Source organism: Pogoniulus pusillus, chromosome 4 (genome assembly GCF_015220805.1).
Source record: "Pogoniulus pusillus isolate bPogPus1 chromosome 4, bPogPus1.pri, whole genome shotgun sequence".
Taxonomy (NCBI): Eukaryota; Metazoa; Chordata; class Aves; order Piciformes; family Lybiidae; genus Pogoniulus; species Pogoniulus pusillus.
This window is the reverse complement of record NC_087267.1, coordinates 31,015,500-31,027,997: the sequence shown is the minus strand read 5'-3', so window position 1 is coordinate 31,027,997 and position 12,498 is coordinate 31,015,500. Positions and strand designations below refer to the sequence as shown.

The following is a 12,498-nucleotide window of genomic DNA, read 5'->3' as shown; positions in this document are numbered from 1 at the left end:
ATGCAAGGCAGCTTACCACCTTTCCATGTGCTGGGAAAACAGTATAAGTTTTTATTTCAATTACCAAGTGTATTTTTTGCTCATTCTTTTAATGAGTGAGCTGAAATAGGAAAAGCCTTGGAGGGTGTGAGATAACTGAGCAGATACAAACCCAAACCAGTAATTTTGCTTAATTTATTCCTAAGCATATCTGCAAGGACATTAGCCATGACAGATTAGTTGGGAAAACCTTATTTTTCACCTGGGCAACAGTGATTCCCCAAAGAAAATACTGTCTTGTTCTCCTCTGGATATTGCATCTCTTAATTAGTGCAATCTATTTAGTCTGCTCTGCTTGATTTTTCACTCATAGATGATGCTAAGCATCTGCCCTTAAACTCTGCCTTGCAATTGTTTCCTTTGGGTGCAAGTGAGACCCCCTGTGCCACAGGTCTGTCTCCTGCTGGCCTCCCTGTTTGGGAGAAAGGGGCAATGGAGCAACCCCTGCTGTGAGCAGGTGGATGTTAAGGCAGAGGCAGGGCTTGAGCACAGACCATGGCTGTGAAGATGTTACTGAGAATGACCACATCTCTTACATGTTTGTGTCCCAAAGTTTGTGCTTCACCCCCAGTGAGGCACTGGAAAAGGCACTGTTGCCATTTCCACTTGGGTCTACACCTTCAGGACATATCAATCCTTGATGGAGGGAGGCAAAGCCCTTTCCATTTGGAGGTTTAAGGATGAAGACTGGTTCAGGTGACTGCAAGAAGTTTCTCTGTGAAAGAAGTCTGTCTTGTCCTTACAATTTCCATCTCTACTAAAATAGTGTTAAAAGAAAACAAGTGACCTTCAAGTGTCCTCTGAGTTGACTTCTTGTACATAGAGTCATAGAATTGCTCTAGTGGGAAAAGACCTTTAAGATCATCGAGTCCAAGCATTATCTAACACTATGAAGTCTGGTGCTAAACCACGTCCTTTAGCACCACATTGTTGCAACTTTCAAACACCTCCAGGGATAGGGATGCAACCATCACCCTGGGCAGCCTGTTCCACTATTCCATCACACTTTCAGGGAAGAATTTTCTTCTAATATCTGATCTAAACCTCCCCTGGTGCAACTTGAGGCCATTTTCTCCTGTCCTTTCTCTTGTTACTAGGGCCAAGACACCAACATCCACCTCACTACGACCTCCTTTCAGGCCAGTAGTAGAAAGCAATATGGTCTCCCCCGTTCCCTCAGCCACTCCTCATAAGACTTGCTCTCTAGACCCTTCACCAGCTTCATTGCCTTTCTCTGGATCAACTCCAGGACCTCATTAGCTTTCTTGTAGGAAGGGCCTCTGTGCTAGTTTGAAGCAAGCTAGAATGTTTTGGTGAGAAAAAGTAGATTATAGGCTGTGAAAGGAAAACAATGGTGGTGTCTGCTTCCCTCAGAAGTCTCACTGAGGAATTTGGGAAGAAGAAATGAAAACATTAGATAACACTCTTGCCATTTTGTCTCACTCTCGCTTGGGCTGCTGACTGAGCTGCATCTTACTCCCTAACCTCACCTTCCATTTGGCCTAACCCACCTTTGTTTCTTAACCTCTTGGCCAAACCTCCATTCTTCCTTGGGACTGGGGTAAGGTTGAGAGGGGCAGGGGGAAGGTGCAGGGGTGGTTGAGAGCCCCTCCTGGGGACTCAGGTTTCTGGGAGGGGAGTTGTGTTCCTGTATTACCTTTTACCTTGCATATTTCTGTCTATAACTGTATATACTGTGAATATCTGCTTGTATATTGTGCTAGCTGTAAATAAATAGCTTCATTCTTATTCCCAGAGCTGGCTGAGTCTAGTCTGGGTATTTCTAAAGTGTGGTGGGGCAGGGAACACCCAAACCATCACAGCCTCAAAACTAAACATGGTACTCAGGCTGTGCCCTCACCAGTGCTGAGTACAGGGCAACAATCACTTCCCTGGTTCTGTTTGCCACACTGTTCCTGATGCAGGCCAGGATGCTGTTGGCCTTCTTAGCCACCTGAGCACACTGCTGGCTCTGTTCAGCCATCTGTGGTGAACATCCCCCTTCTGCTAGGAGATTTCCTGCCACTCCTCCCCAAGCCTGTGGCATTGCATGGGTGTGCTGCGATTCAGGTGCTGTGCGTTCCTGCTGCTAGAGACAGATTTAAGGTGGAGCAGTGGGGTTTGGTGTAACTCGATCATCTCTCTTGCATGTGCCATAGCATCAGCATCCTCCATTCCCAGACTGGAAAGCAGATCTGCTCCTAAACTCTCTTCTGTGTTCTTGGGAAAATCTGTTTGCTTGACTAAGGAAATGCAAAGGAGCATTTAACAGGGTACTGCATAGAGATTGCTTTATGTATATCAGCCAAAGGATACCCTAATGGGCTACATTTGTGGGAGTTGTCTCCTCCAGTCAGCTCCTTAGGAGTCATACGAGTCTGCCAAATGCAGCTCTGACATCATCATGTTCACCATATTCATGAGGTGTACAAATATGGGAGGGAGATAACAACCATCTTGTCCTTAGCATGCCCCACATCACAGCACTTTCCTGTGGACTGCACTGTGCTAATACTTGTTTCAGTTAGAACAAATAATTTCCAAAGTATTCAAACCTGGGGGAAAATGCCTGTAAAGGAGAATTCCTCCATAGATGTGAAGACCAGAACACACATTTAAGCATTCACCTCTCCAAAAGAGGGTGTGTCACTTTCAATTGACACAGAATATTCCATCACTCTAACCCAGACTTTTTATGATGCTCTGCTGAAAGTCCTTTTCCTGCTAGCTTAAATTTAACCAGGATCAGCTTCCAGTCACTAGAGCCCAGTTTAAATGTCATTGCACAAATTGGTAGCACACATCTTCCAGATTACTGTACCTTAGACCTTCCCCTGGATCTCAAAAACTTGAATGTGAAATTATGACTTACTAGCAATTCTTTGGGACTGCTATGTGAAGGGACCAAGAAGGCTGGATCCATTAGGCTTCATCTGAGACAAAAAAAAAGGGGGGGGGGGGGGGGGGGGGGGGGGGGGAGGATGCAGCAGTAGACACAAAGCAATGTGTGTTTGAGTGAAGATGAATCAGGTGATTCTCTGAAGCTTCTCCCCAAAGAACAGGGTGATATAGTGAAAAAGCACACCACAACCCCTGCCCAAAACAAAACTGACAACAGAAAAGAGGCCTTACAGACTAGACAATAAACATTTGCAGGTCACTGCTCCCAAAGTGCTATTGAGACTTCACCTGCAGCCCCAGAGCCCTGCTGTCCTCTGCAGAGCGATGCCCGGGGAGGTGGTGGAGTCGCCGTCCCTGGGGCTGTTCAAGGCAGGATTGGATGTGGCACTTGGTGCCATGGTCTGGCCTTGAGCTCTGTGGTAAAGGGTTGGACTTGATGATCTGTGAGGTCTCTTCCAACCCTGATGATACTGTGATATGTGGTGAAATACAGGAGCAGGTTGCCCAGGGAGGTTGTGGATGCTCTCTCCCTGGAGGTGATCAAGACCAGGTTAGATGAGGCCTTGAGTGACCTGTTCTAGCGGGAGGTGTCCCTGCCAATGGCAGGGGGTTGGAACTAGATGATCTTTGAGGTCCCTTCCAACCTAAACCATTCTATCAAGCCTACTTGCCCCCTTCACCATAGCATGTGGCTTTGCTGCAGGAGGAGGGTCCTTCAGGCCCCACCAACTGCCATTTACCTCAAGCATGGGGGTCTTTTGTTGTGAGGATTCCATTAACCTTGAGATATGGATTTTCATTGTGCAGTTTTAGGTTCTGATTCCTGCCAGGCTCTGAGTGTTGTACTAAATCCTACCTTTGTGACATCACAGTATCACAGTATCATCAGGGTTGGAAGAGACCTCACAGATCAAGTCCAACCCTTTACCACAGAGCTCAAGGCTAGACCATGGCACCAAGTGCCACCTCCAACCTTGCCTTGAACTGCCCCAGGGATGGCAACTCCACCACCTCCCCGGGCAGCCCATTCCAGTGTCCACATCAATCAACTGAGAACACAACTTTCATGTTTGTGGCCAGCCATGGACAATAACCTGGCTTTTCCTTCATGTCTTAAAAATCTCTCTTTAAATTACTGTTTGGATCTATTTTGATTCTCTCTTCTGCGATTCCTAAGTCCTGTAAAGTTTCCTTCCAACTGTAATGGGCCAAGGAGCACAGACCACTTCCTTTCAGTAGTAATGCCTAAGCTGTTTATTCTAAGGAGTTTGGATCACATATCACGTACTTTGCTCTCTATCTCAGCTTTCAGTTCTGCTATGTCAAATCAGTCTCACCAGAAGTTCAATATCCAGGGAGAAAAGAGTTCAGAGCAGCTGGAGAACCACCCAGCCCTTAAATAATATCCTTCCAAAGACAAAAGCCAAAAAACAGTGGAAGAAAACTGAAATACAGGAAAGAGCTTGTATGAGTAGGATAGTTTCAAACCTCCAGAGGAAGAGAGATGCCAGGAGAGCATTGCACTGTGACTGTGAGCATGGCTTGGCCTCTGGTTGAGTGGCTTCAGTTTTCAGGGCAATCAACAGGTTTTCTGGAGCATGTACACCCTCAAAGGTCAATTTCTTTGACTGCAAAACAATTTGCAAGTCTGCAACATGGTAGAAATCAACAATGGGAGCAGAAGTAGAAGCAAGTGCCTTATGTATGTTTTGATTCTTATACATCTCAGCAAGCCAATGAGTGAAGTAGACATCAGCCTTGTTTTCCTTCCACAGCCTATAATCTAGTTCTTCTCACCAAAACATTCTAGCTAGGCTCAAACTAGCACAGCATGTCAACTTGACACAACATGGGATGGGGTTCAATAGCTCCAAGTGCAGGGTGCTGCACTTTGGCCACAACAACCCCATGCAGAGATACAGGCTGGGGTCGGAGTGGCTGGAGAGCAGCCAGACAGAGAGGGATCTGGGGGTGCTGATTGATACCCACCTGAACATGAGCCAGCAGTGTGTCCAGGTGGCCAAGAGAGCCAGTGGCATCCTGGCCTGCATCAGGAATGGTGTGGTCAGCAGGAGCAGGGAGGTCATTCTGCCCCTGTACTCTGCACTGGTTAGACCACACCTTGAGTGCTGTGTTCAGTTCTGGGCCCCCCAGTTTAGGAGGTACATTGAGATGCTTGAGCGTGTCCAGAGAAGGGCGACGAGGCTGGTGAGAGGCCTTGAGCACAGCCCTACGAGGAGAGGCTGAGGGAGCTGGGGTTGTTTAGCCTGGAGAAGAGGAGGCTCAGGGGTGACCTTATTGCTGTCTACAACTACCTGAGGGGTGGTTGTGGCCAGGAGGAGGTTGCTCTCTTCTCTCAGGTGGCCAGCACCAGAACAAGAGGACACAGCCCCAGGCTGTGCCAGGGGAAATTTAGGCTGGAGGTGAGGAGAAAGTTCTTCACTGAGAGAGTCATTGGACACTGGAATGGGCTGCCTGGGGAGGTGGTGGAGTCACCATCCCTGGGGCTGTTCAAGGCAGGATTGGATGTGGCACTTGGTGCCATGGTGTAGCCTTGAGCTCTGTGGTAAAGGGTTGGACTTGATGATCTGTGAGGTCTCTTCCACCCCTGATGATACTGTGATACTGTAACTACTACTAACAGGAGTAAGAGGCCACTCCTGGACTCTACAGAAGCAGGCAGGCTGCAAATCAGCACAACTGTGCTAAAATTATCCATTTATAAGGCCTTCAAATATTGACAGGTTTTCATCTCACCCCGTTTCACCTGAGTCTATTTGCCGTATCAAGAGTGTGTTGTTCGGTTTTGATCGATTTTGTTCATTCTTTTCCTGAGGAAGCTTATTTTAGAGTACTTCTGAAGACAGGAAAATATACATATAGAAGCAGGAGGTGCTGGAACTGAAGCCAACGAGGAAGGAATCAAAGGATTCAACTGCCTTACTCTTAGATGTCTGTGGTGCAAATATCTACAGACGAGTTCATCACTCTGAGCTCCCTTTCTAGTGAGGAGTGAGAAATGGACTCTTAATGGGTGCGACTTAACTGGACTATTTCAGGCAGCTTCATTAAGATGAAGTGAGTTTCCATAAAGGCCATGCCTGTTTCTCTCTGGTGCCTATAAAGGAAGAGCAGCTCAGATGTTGGTATTTACACATGCAGACTGTGGTTGCCCTCTGACACCTCCAAGTCTTTCATCCCTGTTGAGACTGTCTGCGTCCCTCTCTTTCATCACCAATTTTAGCAGAAACAGCAACTGCTAAGCCTACCATCCCAATAACACAGGATGTAAGAAGCTTGAGCCTTCCCTACAGATGCGTGAGGGTGATGTGAGATTCTGCCTTTGCCTGAAGAGTTGGACCTTTTAACAGTGCAACTCCCTGGCTCTACCTCTGCCTGCAGGCAGTGATATTCCCAGATCACTGTGGGAAGCTGGAGGTAGAAGCACTGAAAACAAAGTAAAACTTTTTCAAACAGTTGAACTAAAGACCTCTGCTTCTCCCAGTTGTTCAACTGTCATTCTCTTTGTATTACCAACTCTTCACTCTCCAGTCTGGCAGAAAAATTACCTGCATGATCTGATTACTGATGCACACACCTAAAGTACATAAATGCCTTCTGAAAATCAATTAGAAGTCTCCAAAGAGCAATGAGGAACCGAAAATAGCAAACCCAAGAGGAAGTCTAATGCCCTGCATGTGACATCAAAAAACAAATACTTGGTAATGAAGCGGAAGCAGTATGAATTCTTTCCCTTTCAGGCCATCTTTAAAGTTGCCCTAAATTGATTTATTTGTGTTTAATCAGTTGAAATTGAGTGAGGTCATGAATCTAAGCAAGAAAATATGCTATGCTGAAGGTCTTAATGAGAGATAATTATTTAATACAGGAGACACAATAAGCCAATATTCCTCCAGTATATTTCCTTTTAGTCTACATTGCCTGGTAATGCATCTTAGAATATGTCCTCTTTTTCTTAAGAATTTTGCTTTTCTCATGCCATACTTGAGCTTACTCGTGCCTTGATGCAATTTCCTCACATACTTTCTTGGTTTGCTATGCTTTGGTGTTATTTTTCAGCCTTCAAAAACTTTTCTTTTTGTTTGGTACATCTCTTTGCAGGGGATGGACCCCAGGGATTCAGCATTGCTTGGAGGCATTTACATTTCTGGGGCAGGAGAATGTTGCTCCTTTCTGTTCTATATCTACCAAGCAAAAAACGCTGATCTCTAGCCCTAATCTTGTAAACACAGGACTTACTGTTATTACAAAACACAAAGCCCATATTCTGCTGAGCAGATTGTATCATTCAACTCAAATATAGCTGCAAGAAAGGGACTGTGAAAATGTTGATAGACTCAAAAGCATTGATGTATTTCCAGCAGAAAATACCAGCGTTACCACACAAGCATCTCAGAAGATAATGCAGGATATTTTGCTATGGTTACAAATACAAAGACAATAAATACCTCTGATTGTTTTCTGAGAAAAATAACTGCCAAGGTGTCTGCTTGTAAAACCAATTTCAGTGTACAAAGGCATCTGTGAAAAGAATTCTGATTATTACACTGCCAGGCAGAGTGAAGGAAAAACCTTTTCTGCATGAAAGAGGATTGAAAATGTAACCAGAAATAAAATAGTTCCTCTTCAGCTTTTCAGAAGTCAGACCAATGAATAGAACTGGCAGTGTCCTCTCCAGCTCTAGCATGCCACAGAGTCTCTGTCCTTGCTGACAGCCAGAAAAAGCTCCAAGGATAACAGAAATTAACTAAGCAGATAGAGGAAGTGAAGGATTTTTTTACTCTTCTGAAATCTGCATTTTTTTGTCACTGGAGAAGTCCCTTGACACTATCTATGAGCAGCTTCACTGCCAGTGTGACCAGGAATTGCAACTTGGGTAAGGTAATTCCCTCCTGCCTAAGAGCATGGAGAGATTACTGCAACCATGTTGTGTCAAGTTGACATGCTGTGCTAGTTTGAGCCTAGCTAGAATGTTTTGGTGAGAAGAACTAGATTATAGGCTGTGGAAGGAAAACAAGGCTGATGTCTACTTCACTCATTGGCTTGCTGAGACGTAGAAGAATCAAAACATACATAAGGCACTTGCTTCTACTTCTGCTGGGGAGCTGGCTGAGCTGCATGGCTCTCTAGTATCTTTGATTAATCCACTTTGCTTCCTAACCCCCTGGCCAAACCTTCATTCTTCCTTGGGACTGGGGTAAGGTTGAGAGGGACAGAGGGAAGGTGAAGGGGCAGTTGGGAGCCCTTCCTTGGGACTCAGGTTTCTGGGAGGGGAGTTGTGTTTCTGTATTACCTTTTAGCTTGTATATTTCTGTATATAACTGTATATACTGTAAATAGCTGCTTGTATATTCTGCTAAGCTGTAGATAATAAGCTCCATTCAATTTCCAGAGCTGGCTGAGTCTAGTCTGGGTGATTTCCAAAGTGTGGGGGGTGGGTAACACCCAAACCATCACACATGCTTAACATATACCTACTTACAGGTAGCTGTCATACTTCTAGATAAACCATGCCACATATGCTGTTTTCAACCATCTACCCTCAGTTTCAGTCAAAAATAGAGACCAAGAGCACCCTTCCTTGCATGTTCCCTGATTCCTCATTCTTGATGGGCTGCAATTCTCCCCAGGGCCTTCAGCCTTGTCTGCCCCAGCATATTAGGGGCAGTTTAAAGCTCTTACCTCTAAGGAATAATCAGAGCAGTCTCTTCAGCCCTGCCATGTCAGCTCTTTATGACATGACTAGACCTAACACTATCAACCTACCACCACCAGGTCCTTTCCTCTCATTCTGTCACTTGATACTATGGAGAAGAGACCAATCCCTGCCTCATTACAGTATCCTTTCAGGTAGTTGTGGAGAGCAATGAGGTCTCCTCTCAGCCCTCTCTTCTCCAGACTAAACAATCTCAGTTCCTTCAGCTGCTCCTTTTAAGACTTATTCTCTAGATCCTTCACCAGTTTAGTTGCCCACTTTGTTTCATGCCCAGATTCCCCAGTTAAGCATTATAGGACAGGCACAGCTATCAGTACTTTGGGCACTCTTGTTTAACTAGATGCAATGGTTAAAGCGATTCAAATAGGAGCTGCGATGGGGACATCTCATCCTAAGCTCTAGGTCTGAGCATCTGAACCTTTCCAACATCGAACTGGTTCTGGATCCTCAGCCACATCAGCCCCTTAGCACTTAGCATCAGCCCCAGGTATGAGAGTACTGCTGTAACAGCTCCAGACATGTGGGCCAAACCAGAGCCACATCTGCCCTAACATGATTGGAGTCACTCTGGCTCTCCCCAGCATTGCTGTTGCTGGTAGGTAGCAGGGATGCACCATAAATATTAATCTAGTCATACCTAAAGAGTAGACAATTTTTTTGTTTAGTATGTCTTTCTGGAAAGCTGCAGCCTGCATGAACATCTGGGATGAGGGTCATCATCTGTCTTTTGACACAAAGGCTGCTGCCAGGATACTCTAAGTGCCCGGTACCATGGCGGGTGGTAGCACGAGCTCCGTTTGCTTGCAGTCATAAACAATGCAGTGTTTGGAAGCAGTTCATAGCACTGCTGCAGTCAGGTAGCCTCAATACTGGCTGTTCAGTGCCACAGACGTGGTTATCATGTGAGCACGCAGAGCTGCAGGGGTGAGAAATGCTGTGAGCTCAGCCTCTACACAATTCCTCAGCGAGTTAAAATACATGCTGTCTTTGATCACTCTACTTTCCTGTTATCTGCTGAACTGAAACGTCTCCCATATTTGACCCCATTTACATAGGCATCTGTCCCAGGAATAATTCCTTAAGAGTGCAGGACGGTGGTTTTTGAGGTCAAGAAAGCAAGATAGTAATTACAGAGATAATTGCTTTTAATGTAGTTTTCACCTACAGAGTCCCATTAAAATGTTCTTTCCAGAAGAACAGTGTTTTAATATTAGACAAAGGTTTACAAGAAACATTTTCCTCATTTGCTATATCTGAGTTCCTTGACAGTGGTCATGAGTTAATTTTCACACTGCATAGTAATTTTTTGTGGATCAGGCATTGCTAGCTGCATCTGAGGAAGGGAACTTGGAAAACGCTGACAGTAACTGCTCCACCTCCATGAAATTTTGAAAACCTAATGCAGAAACCCTTTATTCACCCAAGCTGTGGGTGAAAATGTTGATAGGTCCCTGGTCCCACTCTGCAACTGATCCATAAGCTCCTTTGGACAGTGACCTAGTTGCAGTTGTTGATCTCCAAACCAAACTTGTGCTCACCCTCATCCTTTTCTACATACTATGCACCCAGTTTACTATGGAAAATCTCATGTAAATCTCATGTATCAAAACCATCAATACACGTTATTAGCATATGACAAATCTACAGTGGCTGTAACTTGTATATTTGTTATCTTTGAATCACTTAAAAATAGGATGTTTCTTGTTCCAGCACTACTTCTTGGAATCAGGATTAAGGTGAATAACGTGCATTTACCAGAGCCTCCTTCTGCCTCCCCTCAGCAGGAGATACAATTTCCTTTTATGTAATTTCTTAGTCCCTCAGTTCTACTTTGAAGTTGCACAGCCAGTTCTTAAAAGTATCCTTGGAGAGGATTCAACTTTCAGTTTTCATCTGGCTCCTCCATTTTCAAACTATTTTACGTGTTGCTGTACTTTCTAACAGGTTTCCTATTCCTTTCAGCCTGAATTTGTACCATTTCCCCTCTATTACATTAGCTGTTTGATCACTACTGGTGCACTTAAAGCTGAGGCAAAAGAAGCATTGGCATTCTGTACTTCAGCCTTCTTGGCACTGCTTGCCATTAACTTTCATTCAGCAGTAAGCAGGGGACCCACGTGTCTTCTGATAGTCCTTTTTCATCTAATCCTTCCATAGGCTGCAGGTTTTGCTATTCTTTATTTCTTTTTCAGTAGAATTTAATTTTCTCCTCTACAGCACATGCTATCATTAGATATTCACCCTTACTCATTTGACCTTTTGCCTATTTCTTCTCTGTGCTTCTTTCTTGTGAGTTCACTGAAGAGTTGGAATTTATCCAAACTGCTGCAATTTCCAGCCTGCCTACACACTGGCAGAATTTGCAGTTGCATGATAACATAATTTGCTGCAAGGAGCTGACGATTCTCCTGAACTATTTCTTCTTTGAAACTATTTTATCACAAACTACTATCTCTTCTCTTTCTTTACTCAAATCTGCTTCTCAAAGCCAACTGACTTAATTCTGTTGCTTTGTTTGTGTTTTGGAGGGAGTTCTCAGTACCTACACCTATGTGGCGGAGGTGAGAAATCAATTTGAGGTGATATATATTTTATAGAAAAATATCATTTATTAAATTTAATATTTTGAACTCTCGCCACCCCCAACCACTGTATATTAATATTCAGTTCAGTGCACGGTTATGAAAACAGTTTAGGATAAAATATGTGCAGGGAATTTGTTATTTAACTAGCAAACATTCAAACTGTAAGCAGAGAGAGGAGTTTTCCCTGTGGCTTAATGCTGCTTGGGATCTTTATGCTATTTGCCCAGCAGGGTGGGCTGAAATTCCTTCTGCTCTACAGCAGAGGTAACTTGTATTACAGAGGTATTGAAGCTTTACTCACAAGTGTTATTAATTATTAATCACCCTCCAGGGCTGTGTCACAGCCTATGGCTAGTGCTCAGACTTCAGGGATCTGCCTGTGGACTCTTTGAGGCTGGAATCTTCCCGGCTTGAGGGGAGATGATAAATCTTCCCAGTCTCTGGGGAAATATTGGCTTTTCTCTGACTTTTGTTCTCCTGGCAAAGGATGATCTCTGCCTTTGATGCTGCTGTCTTCTTCTGGATGCTGTGTCCAAGGCTTATCAGCTGGCAGGATTTCAGGAGCAGGAGAAGAATGTCCGTGCTGTCTCTGGCACAGTTCTTCACGGGTTCAGGCCATGTGTGTGTCTGCTAGGAGTCTGAGCTCCATAGGTAAATCAATGCAGAATTTGGTCCTGGTAGCACGATAGCTTGCAGATGTGCACAGCTGGCTTAGGAGGCTATAGGCTCCTTATATATATAAATGTGCATTCAGGCTTAAATGAGCTCTGCAAGAAAGGTAAGCTCTGCAGGCAGGTAAGCTGTGAATGAATCAAAGCATGAGGTCTAAGCCTCCGAGTGCTGCAAGATCAGAGCTGTGTCTGAGCCTTGCAGGCGAGTCAGAGCAGCAGGGCGCTGCAGTGTGGGTCTGAGCTGAGCTGCAGGTAGGGTCAGAGAGAGCACATGTCTAGCTGTGCACCCCTCTTTATTGACTGTGGGCTGAGATTAATGGCCTCTTTGGCCACTAGAATGACCAATCAGGTTGGCAGTAAGCCAAACCTTACCACAGTAGACAGAAGCTACTTGCCTGGACTCTCCCAAATACGGGGACCACATGGATTGGCCCCAGGGAGACACAAGCTGGGTGTGTGTGGGCTTACACAACTGGTTTACAACCAAGGGTCCTGGCAGAAAAACATGTCCAGGCAAGGCATAAATAAGCCTCTTTTCAGGCCTACAGGCCCTCCATGACAGTTT

The 12,498-nt window shown here is 44.9% G+C and overlaps 1 long non-coding RNA gene across 2 annotated transcripts in view; it reads right to left on the bottom strand.

Moving 5' to 3' along the window:
* Nucleotides 1–12,498, bottom strand: part of LOC135175130 (uncharacterized) — a 38,676-nt gene that overhangs the window by 3,963 nt on the left and 22,215 nt on the right. Inside the window, exons 1-2 of one of the 2 annotated variants that reach the window (XR_010302258.1) lie at nucleotides 4,429–4,510; nucleotides 2,912–2,972 (exon numbers count right to left, since the gene is read on the bottom strand). This is a non-coding gene — a long non-coding RNA (uncharacterized LOC135175130). Of the gene's footprint in view, nucleotides 1–2,911; nucleotides 2,973–4,428; nucleotides 4,511–12,498 lie in introns of those variants that run through there. The other variant, XR_010302257.1, reaches the window with a different exon arrangement.